This window comes from Biomphalaria glabrata, chromosome 1, assembly GCF_947242115.1.
Source record: "Biomphalaria glabrata chromosome 1, xgBioGlab47.1, whole genome shotgun sequence".
Taxonomy (NCBI): Eukaryota; Metazoa; Mollusca; class Gastropoda; family Planorbidae; genus Biomphalaria; species Biomphalaria glabrata.
Genome location: NC_074711.1, coordinates 36,048,623 through 36,065,540, shown reverse-complemented (window position 1 = coordinate 36,065,540; position 16,918 = coordinate 36,048,623). Strand labels below are relative to the sequence as shown.

At 42.3% G+C, this 16,918-nt stretch overlaps 1 protein-coding gene across 2 annotated transcripts in view; it reads right to left on the bottom strand.

Annotated features, from left to right (window-relative positions):
• The window catches only part of LOC106074280 (secretin receptor-like), a 62,526-nt gene that overhangs the window by 26,155 nt on the left and 19,453 nt on the right, over window positions 1-16,918 (bottom strand). The window contains exon 2 of one of the 2 annotated variants that reach the window (XM_056034340.1): window positions 10,479-10,667. The exons of the other annotated variant lie outside the window; for it this stretch is intronic. The gene's annotated coding sequence lies outside the window, so the exon portion shown is untranslated. The remainder of the gene's footprint in view (window positions 1-10,478; window positions 10,668-16,918) is intronic. 2 annotated transcript variants of the gene reach the window in all.

The following is a 16,918-nucleotide window of genomic DNA, read 5'->3' as shown; positions in this document are numbered from 1 at the left end:
TCTTGGTAGTTTGTAGTTTGTAGTTTGTTCTCTAAATACAAAGAAATATCAATTTCTCCATTTCTCTCTTGGTAGTTTGTAGTTTGTTCTCTAAATAAAAAGAAATATCGATTTCTATATTTCTCTCTTGGTAGTTTGTAGTTTGTTCTCTAAATACAAAGAAATATCAATTTCTCCATTTCTCTCTTGGTAGTTTGTAGTTTGTTCTCTAAATACAAAGATATATCAATTTCTCCATTTCTCTCTTGGTAGTTTGTAGTTTGTTCTCTAAATACAAAGAAATATCAATTTCATTTTATTAATTGTAATCGTTTATTTGACCCATTATGAATGTAGCGAAATGACAATAGATCTAGATTTATCTTTTCAATGCTATTAGGATTTTTTTGACAGTGTTACAGAGTAGGTTACCATTCTTTGCTCTCTCTCTTTCTCTCCCTCTCTCTCTCGAAAAAAAGAAAGACTCTATATCTATCTTATTATTGCTATTAGTATTGGCTTTGATGTTGTTTTTTTAGACCGCGACTAATAGGTAAGGCATATTAAAAATAAGTAGACTTATGGAACAAAATTTTAAAATTTATTATTATTATTATTATTAATTGCTTTAAAATTACGTAATTTGTGATCTTTTTAAAATGCTTTCTATGTAGACTGAGCCTTTTGGGGAAATACCGAAAATAAAATACAAAGGTTTGATAGAAAGCTTGCAGTTTTTAGCAAATAGCGGTCCTCAGGTTGTGAAAGCCGGACATTAGCAACTTTAGCAAGCGTGAAGGAGGTAAATGGAACCTGTGTACGAAATTTCATGTGGATTCGTACGACAGTTTAAGAAATCTCTTGATGAATGAATGAGTCAGTGGTATTTTAGAAATACATAATAGATGAGAAGCATCCCTTGCGGCCACCATAAAAAATTTTATTCACTGGGAAAGACATGAAATTACTAGAACTTTTTGTCCAATTCTGTTTTTTTCTAAATTTCCTTTATGCTGCCAAGTAGATTGATAGACTAAAGCAGTGGTACTTATCTATGGATCAAAACTCCACCTCATACACAAAAATACGAGTAAACTCGAAATGTTTTTAATTCTGGACTTTCTTTGAAAACATTTGCAGCATTTTCAGTTCATCTTTTTGTGTATTCTATGAAGTCGTAGCTAAAGATGGTATGAGAAATATTCTAGATTGATTGATCTCAAACAATTCAGTCAAAATTTCACTTTCTATTTTGAAGTCATTTGTAGACTTTGTAAACATTTTCTAGGCGCGTGACCTTGAAGTTTGCAGTCCTTGCCCAATGTCGTTTATCTTTCTCTAAGTGATCTTGAAGTTTGCCTTGCCCAATGTCGTTTATCTTTCTCTAAGTGACCTTGAAGTTTGTCTTGCCCAATGTCGTTTATCTTTCTCTAAGTGACCTTGAAGTTTGCCTTGCCCAATGTCGTTTATCTTTCTCTAAGTGACCTTGAAGTTTGCAGTCCTTACCCAATGTCGTTTATCTTTCTCTAAGTGACCTTGAAGTTTGTCTTGCCCAATGTCGTTTATCTTTCTCTAAGTGACCTTGAAGTTTGCAGTCCTTGCCCAATGTCGTTTATCTTTCTCTAAGTGACCTTGAAGTTTGCAGTCCTTGCCCAATGTCGTTTATCTTTCTCTTAGTAACCTTGAAGTTTGCAGTCCTTGCCCAATGTCGTTTATCTTTCTCTAAGTGACCTTGAAGATCTCATCAGATTTGTGTTTTACATTGAACTGTGAAGGTTTCAAAGTCGTTGTTAGTTGGCCACTCTAGGCTTTGAAAGAACTGATGACTTAATAGCGTGATTGACCACGTAATGTAGTTGGTCACTTCCTACATTGGATAAAATGGATGATAGAGCAATGCAGATTGATTGGAGTCTACCATCTCGACGTGGAGTGGTTCAGGTACTTCATGCACTACTTTTAAGCCACAAAGAATTAGTGTCCAATAAAGAAGATCTGTTTTTAAGAAGTGGGTTCAAACCCTAATGCAACTTAGGAACAATCTTGTAAGTCTCTCGGATTTATTGTCACTCTCTCTCTCTCTCTCTCTCTCTCCCTCCCTTGTTCTTTCTAGCCCTTTTTTTAGAAATCTATATACTCTTTCTTCTTTTCCTTTCTTTCTCTCTCACTCTTTCTCCTTCATCTTTACTAACTATCAACAGAAACTATTTGCAGACTCACCTCTCTCTCTTTCTCACTCCCCCTTACTTTCTTACTCTTTTTCTCTCACTCTAGGAACATTGAAGTAATTCATGATTCTACACCGACCCAGTGATGACCTACATATTTTGCCAGAAACCAAATTTGGACCGATTTAAGCAAAGGTTTAGAATGGGCGTGTTAATAGAAAATGTTTGCCCAACCCTGGTTGCCAAAAACTTTCTAGCCTAGACCAGTCGTTACAGTATAGTCCTGTAGTATTTATTATAACTAGGCTATCACCTATTTAAGTAGTGACTGTTCATGTTGAAACTGCATGACTGACACTTTTGAGTATAATTGACGTAACAATGTCAGAGTCAGCCTGTCAGAGTCTAAACATTTCTGTATAATTCAAGACATACTGCACACCATTGAGCAGTCCAGGTTCTAGTTACACCTCAAGCCATTAAAGCGCTTATATGTAAATACGATTAACTAAATTTAAATAATTAGCAACTTTTTTAAAAGCGACACAACGAAACTTATGTGCTTACATTGTTACTTCGACTTCTCAAATCCACTCTTACAGACATCTACTCCTTTCTCTCTCCCATTTTAAATCTGTCATCATTTCTTCCTTCTCCAATAAATTTGATTTCCTTTCTCTCTTATAAATCTCTACTCCTTTCTCCCTTCTCTTATTCCTTTCTCTCTCTCTTTCTCTCTTTCTCTACTTTTCTCTATTGCTTCCCACCCCCTCTCATGTTTCTTTCCTCTTTAACTTCCTTTTAACCTCCATTTATCTTCTACCTCCATCAGGCTCATCTGTGAGCTTCCTCTTCTCTCTCCTCTCTCTCTCTCCTCTCCTCTCTCTACCCTCCTCACTCACTTAATAAATTACGCCATCATGAGGCAAAGTCGTAAATGTGACTTGGTAGAATTACTTCTGGACGTAAAATACCCTGGACCAGGACATTTAAAACAGAGTTATCCATGTAGGAGGACTTCTAGCTACATGCTATAATTAGAATCTAATTAGTTCAAATCTGGGCGAGCCAAACCCCAAAAATATGATATCGTATTTTAAAATGTTTTTATTCAAATTTTTATCTTTTGAAAACAAATCAACATTTAGGCGGAGGGCTCAAGTATTTTATTTCAAAGTTTGATACATTTTATTTTCATGTCAAATTGTATTCAGATACAAAATGTGCCTGAGTAGGCGTAATACAGTAATCAATGATATCAAAAAGTGTACATGAGAGAGACAGCAACGCACTTGAGTTGATTGCATTATTTTTTAGCGTATTCTGCTTTCAGAATCTTTGTGTTATATATAAAACTCTAAATCCAAATCTCTGCTAGCTTGCAGCTATACCCAAGCATAGGAAAGACTTCCGGGTTCAACCCTGAGGAAAAAATCAGAAGCCGGCGACCCTTAGGCACCTCCCAGTGCAACATGCTGGCAGAGCCTGCAAATCCGCTGATCCCAAACTGTACTTGCAGTTCCATAAGATCAGCTGCGCGGTTTGAAGGGAACTGCTGTGTGGGCGACATTGTTCCAACTATAGGTATGCCCAGGCATTGTTCCAACTATAGGTATGCCCAGGCATTGTTCCAACTATAGGTATGCCCAGGCATTGTTCCAACTATAGGTATGCCCAGGCATTGTTCCAACTATAGGTATGCCCAGGCATTGTTCCAACTATAGGTATGCCCAGGCATTGTTCCAACTATAGGTATGCCCAGGCATTGTTCCAACTATAGGTATGCCCAGGCATTGTTCCAACTATAGGTATGCCCAGGCATTGTTCCAACTATAGGTATGCCCAGGCATTGTTCCAACTATAGGTATGCCCAGGCATTGTTCCAACTATAGGTATGCCCAGGCATTGTTCCAACTATAGGTATGCCCAGGCATTGTTCCAACTATAGGTATGCCCAGGCATTGTTCCAACTATAGGTATGCCCAGGCATTGTTCCAACTATAGGTATGCCCAGGCATTGTTCCAACTATAGGTATGCCCAGGCATTGTTCCAACTATAGGTATGCCCAGGCATTGTTCCAACTATAGGTATGCCCAGGCATTGTTCCAACTATAGGTATGCCCAGGCATTGTTCCAACTATAGGTATGCCCAGGCATTGTTCCAACTATAGGTATGCCCAGGCATTGTTCCAACTATAGGTATGCCCAGGCATTGTTCCAACTATAGGTATGCCCAGGCATTGTTCCAACTATAGGTATGCCCAGGCATTGTTCCAACTATAGGTATGCCCAGGCATTGTTCCAACTATAGGTATGCCCAGGCATTGTTCCAACTATAGGTATGCCCAGGCATTGTTCCAACTATAGGTATGCCCAGGCATTGTTCCAACTATAGGTATGCCCAGGCATTGTTCCAACTATAGGTATGCCCAGGCATTGTTCCAACTATAGGTATGCCCAGGCATTGTTCCAACTATAGGTATGCCCAGGCATTGTTCCAACTATAGGTATGCCCAGGCATTGTTCCAACTATAGGTATGCCCAGGCATTGTTCCAACTATAGGTATGCCCAGGCATTGTTCCAACTATAGGTATGCCCAGGCATTGTTCCAACTATAGGTATGCCCAGGCATTGTTCCAACTATAGGTATGCCCAGGCATTGTTCCAACTATAGGTATGCCCAGGCATTGTTCCAACTATAGGTATGCCCAGGCATTGTTCCAACTATAGGTATGCCCAGGCATTGTTCCAACTATAGGTATGCCCAGGCATTGTTCCAACTATAGGTATGCCCAGGCATTGTTCCAACTATAGGTATGCCCAGGCATTGTTCCAACTATAGGTATGCCCAGGCATTGTTCCAACTATAGGTATGCCCAGGCATTGTTCCAACTATAGGTATGCCCAGGCATTGTTCCAACTATAGGTATGCCCAGGCATTGTTCCAACTATAGGTATGCCCAGGCATTGTTCCAACTATAGGTATGCCCAGGCATTCATCTTATTTCCAGGAAATGATCCGTAGTCGTCTCGCGACTGAGAAAAGTTAAATGTCACATTGCGAATCTTGTACGTCGTGAGTTGACTTAATGTACAACTTCAGCTCTTAGACATTTCACCACGTTCCACCTTCACCTTCTCTTAAGGTGAACCGCTGGAGCACCACACATGATCTATTGACATCTTTCTCCATTCCTCTCTTTGTCTTTTACCTTGGATACAATCCCAAAGACAGACACGTCCAATCTTTGATGTTCTCTTCCCATCGCTTTCTCTTCTCTGCCTCTTCTCCTATCTTCTTTCTTTCTCCTGGTACTGAACACAGATGGAAGGTCTTTAAGAGCCCTGAGGAGCCTGTGTTAAGGCCATAATGTCTTAGTTTTCGTTTTTTTTTTTTGACAGAGTGTTATGGAGTGTGCGCGTGTGTGTTTCTATGACGACGGTGGGAAAAGGTTAGCTATTAGTTGTGAATGATGCAAGATAGGTGGCATTGTCATCATTTAGTCTTAGAACAGACGCTTCCAGAACGTGAGACTCAAAGGTTGTGAGTTAGAGTTTGTTAAAACTATTATTACTAAAGTCTAGTACAGCTCATATCAACTTGATTTTGTCTATATTTTAATACAAGTTCTATTTAGTACTAGACATAATTTACCCGCGGCCCGCAGGTCTTAATTTGCGTGTCACTTTCGATATAGTCACTGAGAGTGCTTTGCAAGCAATTAGACGAAATAATAATTTTAAAAGTAAAGGGAATGCGTGAATGTAAAAACAGCATGAATGGAGCTATCTAAATAGCTAATGGACTTAAATCTATTTTTTCAAATAAAAACATTTTGCTTGTAGGCCTACATATGTTTGATTAAAATTGGAAATGAATACTTAATTTTGTATGTTCATGTGTTAAAGTAGATCTAGATCTTGAGTTAGACATACTGACATAGATCTATATTTAGACTAATCTAGAGTCTAGAGTTCATTCTGCGCGTGAAGGCTTCGCTCTGCACATGAGTGACCTTTTTTTTAAAATTAGATTCATGAATGAAACTATTAGAATATATCTCAACACGGCTTTGCAGCTTTAGCAAATGAATGTATGAAAAATGCCTTAGAAAAATAAATTTGAATGTTAATTTGATTAAAATATGAAATTAATGGACTATAATTAGTATTGTTACGAATCTCACTATCCAGGCTCTCTGCAAACTGCACCTTACACCACCAACTTAAAGAACTTGACAACTCAGGGCTCCAAAGTAACGTAACACTTAAATAGTTGAATACATAACAGCCAATACTGTACAATTGGCAACACGTACGCTGTACAAATATCTCTCCAATAACACCGTTCCGCCGTATCAACTCTTGCACTGGCCTCTCCGTCTCGTTCCGGGCTTGCACTGGGTTCAACAGTTCAGGACTGACTTAACACACTAGGCTCGTTGTGTCGGAGACGATCGCAGACCAAGATCAAGACGCCAGTCGTCTCAACTGTACTTGACAGTACTCCGCACTGAACCGTCGTAATGCTCCGTACAGAACCACACCGCTGAACTGTGCTGTAGTCGACCGGACTGTAGTGAACCGGGCTCTGAATCCCTGTCGTGAACCGTCTCTCGTGAACCGTCTTGACTGCGACACCTCCGCTCTTTATATAGGGTCCCTACTGGCCTTCTCGAACCGGACAGAACGCCGCTCGACGTTTCTAGGTGGTCAGATGACTACAACTCTCTTGACGCTCCTGAGCTCTGTTCACGACGTCGATCCTTCCCGGACCGCCGTCGATCCTTCCCGAACCGCCGTGTTGACACTCGTCTCGGCTGACAGTCGTAACTCGTCACGGTTGACCGCTGGTCTAGCGCTGGCCTGGGGCGATTTGCGTCGGCTGACTACACACACACACCACTACCCCCATTTGTGCCACCACCAGGTTTATAACACTGCCCCCTCCTTAGATCTGTCCGTCCCGGACAGAATCAACATCATGACATTGGCTGTAAAGTTTCATCGCTGCAGGCGGGGGTCGATCAGTGGCAGTTGGCTTGCCTCTTGAGCTTGATGGAGCCATCCATGTTGCAGTCAGCTTCCTTCTTCTCCTCCAGTTGGCATTCACCTGTTTGCCTCGACGTCGTGCTTTCATCGCCACCCACGTTGAATTTAGTAAACGTTTTCTTCTTTTCCTCCAGTTAGCCTTCATCTGGTTGCATTGATGTCGTGAGCGCATCGTCATCCATGTTGCACTCAGGAAAATTCGCCTTCTTCTTCTTCTCCGCCAGTTGGTCTTCATGTGGCTGCAGTTATTTCTTGGTAGAATCACCATGCACGTTGGACTACGCAAACGCCGCCTTCTTCTTTTCCTCCAGTTGATCGTCCTCTTGTTGCAGTGACGTTTTGGTTGCATCGCTCTCTTGTCTGTCGGTACTAAGGACAGCCACTTGACACATGGAGAGGTATAGGATGTAAGGGCAGGGATTACAAAGATTGTTGACCAAAGAGGTGGCTTCATAGGGCTTTGCGAAGAAGGACTGGGATGGGCTTCAAATCCACAGGACAGGGAATTGTGGGACAGGTCATCATCTTCAGCCTTGTCTGGGGGGCATGCTTGTGGGGCAGGTTGGTAACACTCCTAGTGCAAAGGTCCCTAGTCTTCGGCTTCAGGCTCCATTTGGCTTTCTTCACCACCATCAGGACCTCTCTCTCTCGTCTCAGTATCGGGCCAATCGCCTGTTGGTTTCAGACCTGGTCGATGACTTTCATCGTTCGAATGTCCATCAACTTCAACGTCAAGCTTCCTTGGATTCTTTTCACCACCATCAGGACTTTCCTCTCCAGTCTTGCAGCCTGACCAACGTCTGTTGGGTGCCGATCTGGCTGGTATCTTCCGACTTGCAATTGTCTCTCAACGACTTCATCAAGTATCATTGGGTTCTCATGATCACCACCAGGGCTTCTCTCGCTGATCTTAGCATCTGGACGAACGTCTGTAGAGTCCAAGCCTCGTCGGTAGCTTTCATCATGTAAACGTCCCTCAGCAACAGTCTTGTAGGCAAACTCAGCGTTCTCTTGATCTGTCTCTTTCGGCTCCACAAGTCTGTACTCCTTGTTTTCGGATTCACAGTCAGCACAACCTTCATCAGCATTGCCATTGTTACTGCTTATTGATTCACAGCATTGGGTGGGTAATTGTTCAATGTCCAACGATGGTGAATCTCCATCTTTCAAGTCTCCTTGGTCGTACAATGTTTCTTCCACCACGTCCATCGTTTTCACCACGGGGCTCGTCATTTCCTTCACTAAGGTACCCATCTTTTTAATCTCTCTACAGAACTCCTTGGTGTTCTTCTTCAATGTCACACTCATCTCATCTAGCATGATACGGGTACTGGTGATCTGTTGCTGCATGCTACTGGTGAGCTGTTCCAGCAAGTCCGGTTCGACTTCAAAAAGATATGTGTCCGGATCTTCTTTTTCTTCCAACATGTCTTCTCGGAGGCGTGCTTGTAAAGTTTCCTTGTTACCATATACCTTCAGCCTTCGTCCACGGAGTTCTTCCTTCAGTTCTCTATATTCAAGTTCGTACAGCAGTTTCAGACGAGCCATAGTAGATCCGATCCAATCCGATTCCGATCCGATCCCACTTCTGAAACCAGTTGTTACGAATCTCACTATCCAGGCTCTCTGCAAACTGCACCTTACACCACCAACTTAAAGAACTTGACAACTCAGGGCTCCAAAGTAACGTAACACTTTAATAGTTGAATAAATAACAGCCAATACTGTACAATTGGCAACACGTACGCTGTACAAATATCTCTCCAATAACACCGTTCCGCCGTATCAACTCTTGCACTGGCCTCTCCGTCTCGTTCCGGGCTTGCACTGGGTTCAACAGTTCAGGACTGACTTAACACACTAGGCTCGTTGTGTCGGACTCGATCGCAGACCAAGATCAAGACGCCAGTCGTCTCAACTGTACTTGACAGTACTCCGCACTGAACCGTCGTAATGCTCCGTACAGAACCACACCGCTGAACTGTGCTGTAGTCGACCGGACTGTAGTGAACCGGGCTCTGAATCCCTGCCGTGAACCGTCTCTCGTGAACCGTCTTGACTGCGACACCTCCGCTCTTTATATAGGGTCCCTACTGGCTTTCTCGAACCGGACAGAACGCCGCTCGACGTTTCTAGGTGGTCAGATGACTACAACTCTCATGACGCTCCTGAGCTCTGTTCACGACGTCGATCCTTCCCGGACCGCCGTCGATCCTTCCCGAACCGCCGTGTTGACACTCGTCTCGGCTGACAGTCGTAACTCGTCACGGTTGACCGCTGGTCTAGCGCTGGCCTGGGGCGATTTGCGTCGGCTGACTACACACACACACCACTACCCCCATTTGTGCCACCACCAGGTTTATAACAGTATGTTCATGTGTTTAATTATAAAACTATCTTTGCGAAGAGAAGTTCTATCATCTTAGAGTGGAATTAGAGTTTTAGACCTAGAGATGTGTTATTGTGTAATGTCTTATGAAAGAATGCTTGTCGGGAATTCTAAATTCGCAGATTTAAGGAACGAATTTATGTAAAAATGCAATTGAAACACACAGTTGAAGCTTAATTTTATTAAATAATGAAATCAATAGACTATATTTTGTATTTTCATGTGTCAAAGTAAAAACTATCTGCGCAAAGTGTGGTTTCTAAAATTAGATCTAGATCCTTTCGATCTTTTCATGTAAATATGGTAAACATAGCCTAGATCGATGAAGTTATAATGCTTTCATAAAGTTGGTCAAATTTTTTTTTGAGGGTCTTATGTTTGTTTTAGAGCTACAATACATACACTTTGGTCTAAGTTAGTACCCAAGGAACATTTCTGCCAAGTTTTATGAAGATTGGTCAAACGGTTTTGATTTCTATTCGTAACATACATACATACATATGCCTAACTTTCTTCTTTATAATATAGATTGTTCACAAAGAGGTTACTCAAGTCATTTCAAGTTTTATTAGTTAAGATATACTACGCCTACAGCGGTTTAGTTGTTTACCAGCAGTTTGGTGCTACAAGTCAACGACTGGCAACAACACAGTGGTTAGCAGGTCATCGTGGGGTCCAGTTGCCGTTAAAATTGTGTTTCTAATCTCTTCATTTTTTTGATGTAGTCTTTGCAAATGTTTCGCAATAGCGATTTTCGCTCTAACGAAACAGTCATCAGGTTCAAAAATGATGAATTTTCTTTTTTTTTTTAAAGTATTTTTTAATATTTTGCTTGTTATTCAATATGTTCTAATTTCCGCCCCCCTCCCCTTTATTAAAATACTTTACCTCAAATTAAAAGTCCCGGGCTCGAATCCTGATGAAGACTGGGATTTTTTATTTTGGGATCTTTGGGCGCCTCTGAATCCATCCAGCCATAATGGATACCTGACATCAGTTGGGGAAATGTAAAGGCTGTTGGTCGTTGTGCTGGCTACATGACACCCTAGTTAACCGTGTGCCACACAAACATCTGCCCTATAGATCGCAAGAGAAATTTTCTAGTCAGTACTAACGACTAAATGTATGTACATGACTACATGTAGTTGACCAGTATACCAAATTACAAATTCATTCACTGCCAGCTAATGATGTCTAGAGGGAAACAGCCTAAGATCTCATTGTAATAAGCCTGAATAACAAATCCTAGGCTGCCGTTACATTCAAGAAAAACATTAAAACAAAATCATTCAGAAATCATTAGGTAGCAGTGTTAAGTAGCAGTATCAGGTAGCAATGTCAGTTAGCAGTTTCAAGTAACAGTGTCAGATAGCAGTGTCAGGTAGCAGTGTCAAGTAGCAGTGTGAAGTAGCAGTTTCAGGCTGCCGCTACATTAAAGAAAAACATTAAGACTAAATCACTCATAGATCATTAGGTAGCATTGTTAAGTAGCAGTTTTAGAAAGCAGTGTCATGTAGCAGTGCTAGGTAGAACTGTTAGGTAGCAGCAGGACCCTCCACAATTTCAAAAATATACACTAAAATATGCATATAATATATCACTTTCTTTCTTCTACTATATAGCATGCATTTCAAACAAGTATTTGTATTCATAAGTGTATCATTATTAAAGTTTTCCAACGAGTGCCGGGGCCTCCATTAAAATCTTGTCCCGGGGCCTCCCCATACTTAAATCCGGCCCTGGGTAGCTGTGTCAGATAGCAGTATCAGGTAGTAGTGTTATGTAGAAGTGTTAGATAATCTTAGGTAAAAGTGTTTAATCTTATTTTCCAATTATATTGTCTATGAATTGTGTTTCTGTAGTAAGACTAAGATGTAAATGTACACACTGTAAGCTCGGATTATTTTCCCATAATATTTATTGTAGGTTTATGAAGTTTGTTTGTCATCTCTGCTTTATGTCTGGTATAAAGGTTTTAAGAGTTGACGATATTGTTAGTTGCCGTGTAAAATGTAAGTAGTATTTTAAGGCATTCTTAATGTAATATAAATACATTAAAAACAACAACAACAGGCCATTGAATTAAAGAAAGAGTCAGACCTAACAGACAGTCCCAGGTCGTGTAGCCTGGAGCCAATCAGAGAAGATGTGAAGCGCGATGAACCGTCCAGAGCGATAAATTATTTTTATTATTAAATAAGTGACGTGCGCGGATAGCCAGCCGGCGGAGGGCTACACTATCCTTACGATGGACCATTAATTTCGCAGACGTCTTGCTGTGGAAGAGGTAAGTGGCCGTATGGTGTAAAAACCGCCTTGTTTAGACGGGTGGGGGGGGGGGGGAAGGAACCACTTATGCGTGGAGTTCATGTGAATTATTAGAGTTAGATTAAAGTAATATTTCTCTTTTTAATAGATCTTTTTATTTTGCTTTGGACTCGGATATTTCAGACCTTGTGATCTATGAAACAGATGAAAAGATAAACATTTTATTTGATTTGATCCTAGCTAGTTTTTGTTTTAATAACCACTTCCCCATGGCCAAATTGTTATAGATTCGTGACTTGTGACAGATATATTCAATCTAAAGATTCTATATAGTAGCTTCAATAGAAAAATAAGATAATTAGATTATATGACACCCTCTGGGTATGCTTTCAAAAAAAGAGGAGGTAGTTTCTGCTAAAATAAGCAATATAGAGCCTATGGCCTATTTAAACGTAGCAAAGCACCAGTATAAGTGATACTAGGATTCAAAGACCAATAAAATTCGGATTTTCCCGTTAGTGCGTGAAAGAGGTAGCAGGACAAGAGATAGTAGTGAAAGAATGAGAGAGGTATGGTCATGTTCAAATCTTAAAAGAAATGCTTATAGCATCTTGAAATTTTCAAATTTTTTGTCAATGATTGAAAAACAAATGAACGGACTTTACCGGTGGGTAAATCTAGTATATATATGGCTCCTTTTGTCTCGAAAGGCAATGGATGCGCCCAAATGAGTCACTGGTTTTGGCTTAATCTTGAGACGGGGCAGAATCTGGTGTGGCTAATCAAGCCAATTCTAGAACGGCAGACTTTGCCACAATTCGTACATGTGTATGCCTCTGATTTAGGGCTAGAGGACAGGGCAGCTTTCTTTTTATCCCTCTTGATTAAAGCCGCTTCAATTCTTTTGTTCTCAGCAAGGGTTGTCCCAGCACGTACATCCGTCTCCATGCACTCCGGTCTTTGGCTATGTTTTCCCACATACTTTCGTTGATGCCTGTGGCTCTCACGTCTCGCTTACAGACATCTCTACATGTTAGTCTTGGGCGGCCCTTGGGTCTGACTCCTTCCACAAGCTCAGCATATAAGATATCTTTCGGGATTCTACCATCTGGCATGCGGGTGACATGTCCGAGCCAGCGTAATCTTCTTTGTGTCAGGAGAGCATACATGCTGTTCATATTGGTTAATCTTAAAACTTCCTGATTGGAGACATGGCCCCTCCAAGAGATGTCCATTATGCGTCTCAGGCAGCGCAAGTGGAAACTATTCAATCTGTGCTCTTGGTACATGTATGTTGACCAGCTTTCACTGCCATAAAGGAGAGTGCTCACAACACAGGCGTTGTAGACTAGGATTTTGGTCGCTGTGGTCAATTTACCATTTTCCCAGACGCGCTTGGAGAGTTTTGCCAATGCTGTGGTAGCTTTTCCTATCCTTTTTGTCAGCTCGATGTCTAAGTCTAGGTTACTGACAATTGTTGAACCCAAGTAGGTAAATTCCTGCACCACTGAAAGGATGTGGTTCCCAATTTGTATTATAGGTATTTCTGCGACGTCTTGTGCCAGGATTTCGGTCTTGGAGAGACTTATAGTAAGGCTAAACTCTTGACAAGCAGCTGCTAAGGCGTTCACTAGCTTCTGTAGACCTCCTTGTGAGTGAGATACGAGCGCCGCGTCATCGGCAAACAGCAGCTCCCTTACCAAGATACGACGCCTTTTCGTTTTGGCTTTAAGACGTGCCAGGTTAAAGAGCCTTCCATCGGATCTGCTATGGATGCATATTCCGTCTTCCAGGGATTTAAAAGCACTGGATAGTACGACTGAGAAGAAGATGCCAAATAGTGTAGGGGCCAGTACACATCCTTGTTTTACACCGCTCTTAATGGAGAATGGCCTGGAGGAAGAACTTTCAAACTGAACGGTGCCCTGCATATTTTCGTGAAAAGCTGACACTAGTTTTCTTAACTTATTTGGGCAGCCAATTCTCTCTAGTACAGCAAACAGACCGCTTCTGCTAACAAGGTCAAAGGCCTTGGTCAAATCAATAAATGCTATGAAGAGGGGCTGCTTTTGTTCTCTGCTCTTCTCCTGTAGCTGCCGAAGAGAGAAAATCATATCTGTTGTAGATGTACCTGCCCTAAAGCCACACTGCGACTCTGGATAAACACGATCTGCCAGGATCTGTAATCGCTTTAGTAATACTCTAGCAAAAGCCTTTCCGACTATGCTAAGCAGTGAGATGCCTCTGTAATTGTTACAATCAGAGCGGTCACCTTTATTTTTATAAATTGTAACAATGTTGGAGTCTTTCAATTCCTGGGGGACCATTCCTTGTTCCCAGCACAAGCTTAGCAGTTCATGGAGTGGTTTGATTAGGGCATGTTTTCCAGCCTGAATTACTTCAGCAGGAATGCAATCTCCTCCGGGTGTTTTCCCATGTGCAAGCATGTCAATGGCAATGCTCAGCTCCTTTACTGAGGGCGTTTCGTCTAATTCCGTCAAAACTGGAAGTGATGGAAAGTTGGAAACAGCATTTGGTGAGATGGCGTTTTCAATCTGGTAGAGTTCTGCATAGTGTTCAACCCATCGTTCCATTTGCAGCGCACGATCGCTGATGATTGAGCCATCTTTTGACTTGAGCGGAGCACACTTGCTGGTGTGAGGTCCAAAGGCTTTTCTCATGCCCTCATATAGTCCTCTTATGTTACCACAGTCGGCACAAGATTGAATATATTCGCATAGCTCCTGCCAGTATTTGTTAGCACATTGTCTCGCTACTCTTTGGGCATTGTTACGTGCAGCTCTGAGCCTTTTTAAGTTGATTGGGGTGGGATCCTTCTTGTAGATTAGCATGGCTGCTCTCTTGTTCGTAGTGGCAGTTTCCATTTCTGGTAGACTAGCTTCAAACCAGTCTTCGCTTTTCTTGGTTTTGTTTCCAAAGACCAGTGATGATGTTTGGTAGATTGTATCACGCATAAACGTCCAGCTTTTTTCTACCTCAGTCACAGAGAAGTTTTTAAAAGCTTCCTCTAATTTGTTCTCAAATTCGGTGCAAAGATCAGGATTTTTTGTGCTAGTAGTATTCAGGCGTGATTTTCTTTTTCCCTGTGATGTGTGGATCTTAGTTGGCAGCAGTCTTGTCCGGCAGGACACTAAAGTATGATCAGTATCACAATCGGCGCTTTGGTAGCTACGTGTCAGCAGTATATTTCCAATGTCCTTTTTTCTTGTAAGTATCATATCCAGCTGGTGCCAGTGCCCAGACCTAGGGTGCCTCCATGAGACACTGTGCTGTGGTTTTGTTCTGAAGTATGTGTTGGTAATGCAGAGCTTATGGTATGTGCAGAATTCAAGTAGTCTTTGTCCGTTCTCATTCATCTTTCCGATTCCAAAAAGCCCAAGACAGTCTGGCCAGGTAGTGTGATCTGATCCTACTCTGGCATTGAAGTCACCTAGAAGGATCATATGTTCTTTTTGAGAATCTAGTATGTTATACGATAAACGATGACATGAATACCTATTTGGTTACAAATACATTATGGGGGATGACCTAGACCTAGAGACTGTTGTTTTTTATAGTGTTCCCTGGACTAATGAATTTCAACAGACCAATTACTTTACATCTGACGTATCAGTTTTACCTGCAGACTGGAATCTGAGGGACTCATGCAATGACATGTGTCACGTGCCATGCTAAGTGTGACTTGCATGCAACACTTAAGTGAAACTGATACACCACGTCACAACTTCAGTGTGTGATACTTGTGTTGCTATAGCAGACACTTTACACGCAGGGTACATCCCAACTATAGCATAATACATTTTTTGTTTAAGGTACACAAGACTAGGACCACTTTGACTTAAAGGGGGGGGGGGGAAGATCCGACCCCGCCCCCACACACACCTGACTTCCTCGACCCTGACCAGCTCAGTTATAGCCTACTATAGCCTACGCCTGTATCTCGACCCTGACCAGCTCAGTTATAGCCTACTATAGCCTACGCCTGTATCTCGACCCTGACCAGCTCAGTTATAGCCTACTATAGCCTACGCCTGTATCTCGACCCTGACCAGCTCGACTAAAGCCTACTATAGCCTACGCCTGTATCTCGACCCTGACCAGCTCGACTAAAGCCTACTATAGCCTACGCCTGTATCTCGACCCTGACCAGCTCAGTTATAGCCTACTATAGCCTACGCTTGTATCTCGACCCTGACCAGCTCAGTTATAGCCTACTATAGCCTACGCCTGTATCTCGACCCTGACCAGCTCAGTTATAGCCTACTATAGCCTACGCCTGTATCTCGACCCTGACCAGCTCAGTTATAGCCTACTATAGCCTACGCCTGTATCTCGACCCTGACCAGCTCAGTTATAGCCTACTATAGCCTACGCCTGTATCTCGACCCTGACCAGCTCAGTTATAGCCTACTATAGCCTACGCCTGTATCTCGACCCTGACCAGCTCGACTAAAGCCTACTATAGCCTACGCCTGTATCTCGACCCTGACCAGCTCGACTAAAGCCTACTATAGCCTACGCCTGTATCTCGACCCTGACCAGCTCAGTTATAGCCTACTATAGCCTACGCCTGTATCTCGACCCTGACCAGCTCAGTTATAGCCTACTATAGCCTACGCCTGTATCTCGACCCTGACCAGCTCAGTTATAGCCTACTATAGCCTACGCCTGTATCTCGACCCTGACCAGCTCAGTTATAGCCTACTATAGCCTACGCCTGTATCTCGACCCTGACCAGCTCGACTAAAGCCTACTATAGCCTACGCCTGTATCTCGACCCTGACCAGCTCGACTAAAGCCTACTATAGCCTACGCCTGTATCTCGACCCTGACCAGCTCAGTTATAGCCTACTATAGCCTACGCTTGTATCTCGACCCTGACCAGCTCAGTTATAGCCTACTATAGCCTACGCCTGTATCTCGACCCTGACCAGCTCAGTTATAGCCTACTATAGCCTACGCCTGTATCTCGACCCTGACCAGCTCAGTTATAGCCTACTATAGCCTACGCCTGTATCTCGACCCTGACCAGCTCAGTT